We start from the raw sequence: 6,299 nt of genomic DNA, 5'->3' as shown, positions 1-6,299 counted from the left end.
AGAAAGAGTGAGTGTTTTGATAGAATTTACCTACATAGCTTTCAAAGGATAGCTGTAAAACCTCTTAAGATCTCATAATACCATATACATGAGTTCATGATCTTTCTTAAGATCTCATATAATTTCATAAAATCTTTTTAGAGATCTAATGAGATCATAAGATTCGTAAGACTTCCTCTATGAGTCCATAGGATCACATAAGGGTTGAGAAGGGCTCATCGAACTTAGCCTGGTCCTAGTGCTTATTATAACATTTTGAGATGATCAAAGCTAAGTTCCCTAGGAATATACCCACACAACAGATTTTCTCCTAGTCTTAGGTATACTAGCTGTGAGAGCAACATTGAGAGAGTGATGCCAGTGTCCCACTCATGAGATTGCTTCTTTGTGGAGATACAATGTTTCTTATGTCATCTAAACCAATCACCAACCCACTCTCAAAACTAGGAATCTTTGGCATTGACATAGGAGATGCCAAGATAGGAGAGCAAGAGATAGACACTAGCGCTACACTAGTGTAACTATAGCCATGATAAATTAATCTGCCAAAACCAGTGCAGCTATAGCTCTAATAGTGATATTTTTTTGCCCCCAATTGTAAGTGACTCCACGTCACTTAGATGAGAAGAAGTTTTTAGCATTCAAAAAAACGTTATTATGCTACCCAAGTCAAACCTTACAAAAACACATATGCAAGTGACAAGTTAGAGAAGCAAAGAACTTGCTAGGAAATAGAATTATATTTAAAGACTTGAGTCTTAAAGTAAAGATATCATGCCATGAGTGCTTGGCCCATAAATAATTATAATAGTTCAAAATAAAAGTGGACACAATAGTTGCTTTATGCTCATAAGAGAAGTAAAAGTGGACACAAGGGTTGCTTTATGCTCATAAGAGTTCTTTAAACTTAATATACATTTGCCATTGTGCTTCTTCCTTTCCATATTAAGGCGGTAGTCATAAACATGATTTTTTTTGCATGACTAGGAATCGTTTGAGAAGTAAAAGTGAACAAAAGAGTTGCTTTATGCTCATAAGAGTTCTTTAAACTTAATATACATTTGCCACTATGCTTCTCCCTTTCCATGTTGAGGTGGTAATCTTTAACATGATTTTTCTTGCATGTATACAATTTAGATTAATGTGGTCACCTTATAATGTCTAAGCTTGGATTTTATGACCACATAGTGTATGGTAGAAGCTCTTAAGATCTAATAAGACCATATATGAGGTCATGAAAGTTCCTAGATCAATGTGATCATCCTTTAATGTCTAAGATTAGCTTTTATGACCACATAGTGTATGATGGTAGAAGCTCTCAAGATCTCATAAGACCATACACGAGCTCATAATATTTCTTAAGATCTCATAATTAATGTAAGATCTCATAATTAATGTAAGATCTCATAATTAATGTAAGATCTCATAATTTATGTAAGAGCTCATATAATTCATGTAAGAGCTAATATAATTTCAAATGCATGTTCTATATCCATTCGTGCTCTCCTTGTTTCACAGCAACATGAGCCCTCATGTTCTATATCCATTCGTGCTCTCCTTGTTTCAGCAACATGAGCCCTCATGTGCTTCCAAGTTCTCATCTCAGAGAGGGTGATCACAACAATGGCATCTAAAACAGGCTCGTCTCATTTTGGGCACCTCCATTTCTTGAGCTTTCCATGCTAAGGCGATATTGTCACACAAAGCACGATTTTCATACCGAGCATGGGCTTAGCTTTGAAGGGGCCAACCCGAGGCAATTGATGGATGCAAACATTCTAGTCAAAGATTGGCTATCAGTATTCTCGGGATTTAAATCCTCACCTCTATTCAAAAATGGTGACCTTGCATTATAAGGTGTACCACCGAGAGCCCATCAATCATGAGCTTTCGATTGCCTTCGCTCGTGGTTTTGTTTATGAGAATAGCACAACAGCCTCCTTTACTACTATTGACATAGGAAAGTATAGGGTTGCATGGGCTGAGTTTGCAGAGTCTGTTGATGCAAATGTTAAATAGACTCCACATGAATGAAATATCACCAAGTGTTTTGATGGCCATGGTCACAAGTTGAATTTGTCGTTTGATTTGAGTGGTTCAAACAATCAACATATTTATATTCTAGAGAGAGAGAGAGAGAGAGAGAGAGAGAGATGTTATATGTTGTATTTTTATAACAATACTACATTTTTATTTCAGATGGCAACAATAGATCATAATCTATGGAGATGTAAATGTAATTACAAGTGTAGGCATTCACATCTTGGTTATGAAGATGTGAGTAGAAGGACATACTATTCACATTGTCACCAAGACTTACGTGGAAATATACATCCATCGGTTTTGGTAAATGTGAGTGAGCTTAATTCTATGGAAAATAATAGGTCGATGCATGGAGAGCCATCCAACTCATCTATTGGACGAAGGAAAGTGTGGTATAGATGTAGAACATATTGCCATGGTGGAAGAATGGTTGCTCCATCAACTTATGCAAGGCCTATTAGTTCTTTACTTCATAAGTTTATTCCCTTTCAACATGGCAAAAAAATCATTGCATATGAGATAAAAGACCTAAGATTGAGAACACGCTTGATTCAGCCAGGCTGTGTTGGATGCATTCCACCTTGGCTAGAGGTGAATGATATTGTTCAGTTGAAGCCAAATTTTGATGTATTATGCTCCTCAACTGATCTAAAATATGCAGTTATTAGAGTACAACAAAACAAGTGAAAGTAGCATGGTTAAAAATGATTCATAATCAAGAAAAGAGATGGAAGGTAGAAATGGAGGACAATGATTGGAAGGATTGGTGGTTATGTGTATCTCTTAATGATAAATGGAAAGTTATCAAAACAAGGAGCATGATAATAGAGGGAGAAGCAAAGGTAGTTCCAATCATATGGCAATCGTAGCTCAGTTTCTCATCAATGGTACTTTTGGAACTTAAGTAACTCTATGAATCGTTGGTATGTTTCATGAGTGTTTTTTATCTTATGTCATTTTATTCCTTATAGTTTTCTATTGATGTGCTTGCATGTAATATGTTCTCCTTGGATTGAATTTATGTAGGTTGGAGATGGCAACTACGAATGTGGACATGCAAGCAATGCTAAAGAAAATGATGTGTGAAGATAAAAATTTCTTGGGTCTCATGAGCACAATCATAAAGGATATTCAAAGTTCTCCAACCTCAAAGGAAGGTACACACATTTTAACGATCTTAAATGTTATAATCTTTTATATATAAAGATATACTAGTGTGTTTGTAATTGGTTTATGCATGTTATGCAAATTGTTTTCTATGTCACATGGTTATGTAGGCAATGGGGAGATTAAAGATAAGGAACCTCCTTTTTCACACCCTCTTGGCCAACAAGTCTTAGTAGGTGTTAGTCCTACACCTACATATGATGAGGTGTTTCGAGCACCTAGATTGGTGAGTAGAGACCAAAACAAGCTCTATGGTAAAGAATTATTAGAGAAATGCTTCAAGGATCAACATGCCATTTTGCTTGGCAACTACCGCCTTGTACGAAGGTGGTTTAATGGAGTTGAGACTCCTAAAGATCTTCGCCATAACAAAGAGACACAAGAAAAGATCAAGAGAATTATTTGTGAGCATCATCATGAGATTGCAACTCTAAAGTTCATTGGAGCTGAATATGTTTGGTTGGAGGAAGATATCTATAGATGGTGGGTCTCAAGTAGACAAGCAAATAGAAAGTACAATAAGAAGAAGAGTATCAAGGATAATGTAAGTGTTAATGTTTATGCTTATGAATGTTCTTTTAGAAACTAGTAATTGGATTGATAATTTTAAAACTAATCTAATGCATTTGACATTTTGTGGTTGATAGAAGGATACATTAAAAGCACAAGGGATGACTCAATCCATAGATGAAGCAAGTAATGACAAGGATGCTAGCTCATCACTTCATGTAAGTATATTTTATAGTTTTTTAACCATAAATTGTATGCTTCAACTCTTTGTGTGTGTGTGTGTGTGTGTGTGTGTGTGTGTGTGTATTATATATATGATTTAAGAAGCTTAATACATAGTTCATCACTTTTTTTATTTGATCTAAATTCATAGGTCTTGGAGCTTGCATTGACTCCTCAAGGAAATATTAATTCTAATGAAGAGGTAAAGAACTAAACTTGACATTTTCTTTTCCTATGTAAGCAGCATTTTTACATGGGTATGTTTATATTATATATTTATGTGGTTCTAGTTTTAACTTTATGTTATTTTACATGTCATGGTCTTAAAGCCAACACTCAATCTTCAAGCATATAATCATTCTTATGAAGAGGTAAGAGTTAGAAAGATCTATCATAAGGAGAATGTATAATGGTTTTTTCTTTGAATCATGCATAGTAACTTATGCAATGTTACATGTTTTGAACGTTTTGTTTAAAAGATTTTGTTACTAATGTGAACTTTATAGACAAACTTTGAGATTCAAGCTAGCTCTTCTTACATTGATGCGATAAAAAATGATCAACCTATAGAGAATGTAAGTGTATTATATAATTGATTTTATTCTAAGTAGGATTTCTTTTGGTTTTGTATTAAACGTATGCTCTTCTATATAGATGGATAACTTTATATTCGGGACAAAGAGGTTTGAAGGGTTGCAAGATTATATATCCGATGAGGTGTATTCTCTTAGTCCACATAAAGATTTGATTTTAAGACTACTATTTTTTGAATTCTATGTGATTTTGATAACATCTTATAAACCAGGATTCTTATAATACAACAATGGAGGAGAATAATTATTCCTTTACCGAGCTACTACATCATGACACATCAAAAAGAGTGAGAGCCATAAGAAATCAAGAAGCGACAGTATATATGACAAGTGAAGACAAGGTTTGGTTAAGTTTTTCTTTGTATATGTGATAAGTTATCAATATTTCTTCTAATATTTTGTTATACTTGTAGGATCCAATGTTGAATTTGGCTAAGTATACGAATGAGGTTTCAAGAAAAAGTCAAAGAAAGAGAAAGGTAATGCAAAATAAAAGTTTTCTACTATCTCTTTGTACTTCTATTTTTTTTCTCTCTCTTTTTACTTTTGTGATTATTAATGCTAGTTTTTGGATTGTTCCAAACGTAAGTGAGAAGATGAAAACTCACTTGGAAGAAAGAAGTCACCAAAAGAGTGAGAATATTATACCAACAACCATTTTAAAGGTATTGTTAGATAGATGTATAATGTTATGATTTTCCTATTTTTAATGTAACGGATTTGATTTTTCTATTTTTAACATGATGGGTTTAATTTTGTTATTTTAAATAGGATTTAGAACACATTGGAAAATCAAATGTAGAGGCATCATGTGAACCTTTACAAGTAAGTGATATTATATTAGAGAAATTTATCATTGATAAGTTTATTATTTTGAATCTTTTTATTTAGGTAAATTGAATATGCTTTAAAATTTTATATATTTTATTATCATGAATGTAGGTGAGCCACATTTCAGAGGAGGATATGGAGACAATCTTATTAAAGTACATGAGAGTGCATACAATCCAAGACATGTACTTTTCTCTCAAGAGTACATATGTCAATCTAAAGAAGGAGAATATTAGTTTCAAAAACTACTCAAAGGATACGAAAAGGCCTGGGAGTGACATTATGATTCGTGACATTGTGCATTGGCTTATTGCCAATAAGAAAGTCAAATTCAATGCACAATCCACACCTATTAGTTTAGAAGATGTAAACATAATCCCATGACATTTAGATAATCTTGAAGTACTATTTATTTTGAACATGATGTACGTTGACTACTTTTGGTCCTCTTTTTAAATATGCAAGACTTTTTTGCTTAATCTTTGATAAATAAAGAGATTTTTATTTTATAATGCTTTATAAAACTACTTAATCTATTATGTTGTAAGTAGTATATTAGCATGATTCATAGAACTATCTAGAGAATAAGCTTCTAAGCATTCTCTATATAGAGATACAATGGATTCACTATATAATTTCCTAGATACAAATAAGGATATCTAGGAAAAGTGCAAACTAGGAAAAATGTAACAGTTTCCTAGATAGACTACCTAGCAAATACAATACATGGATTTCTCTACATAGATAAATTTACATATATAGGAAAATTTTTCCTATGTAAGCAAATTTTTCTATATAGAGAAAATCTTCCTACATAGGAGATTTTTTCCTTTGTAAGAAAATTTGTTATATAGGAAATTTTTACTATATAGATAAATTTTCCTATATAGAAAAATCCATGCATTGTATTTCCTAGTTAGCTATCTAGGAAAG

At 33.0% G+C, this 6,299-nt stretch overlaps 1 long non-coding RNA gene across 1 annotated transcript; it reads left to right on the top strand.

Moving 5' to 3' along the window:
* Nucleotides 1–5,174: 5,174 nt before the first annotated feature.
* LOC147604509 (uncharacterized) lies at nt 5,175–5,814 on the top strand. Its single transcript, XR_015265281.1, has 3 exons — nt 5,175–5,200; nt 5,307–5,360; nt 5,478–5,814. It is a non-coding gene; the product is annotated as an uncharacterized LOC147604509 (long non-coding RNA).
* The last annotated feature ends 485 nt before the right edge of the window (nt 5,815–6,299 follow it).

This window comes from Cibotium barometz, chromosome 61 (assembly GCF_041138505.1).
Source record: "Cibotium barometz isolate CiBa-2024 chromosome 61, ASM4113850v1, whole genome shotgun sequence".
In the NCBI taxonomy this organism is placed as follows: Eukaryota; Viridiplantae; Streptophyta; class Polypodiopsida; order Cyatheales; family Cibotiaceae; genus Cibotium; species Cibotium barometz.
Note: the sequence above shows the minus strand (reverse complement) of the source record. Positions and strands in the feature narration are given on the sequence as shown.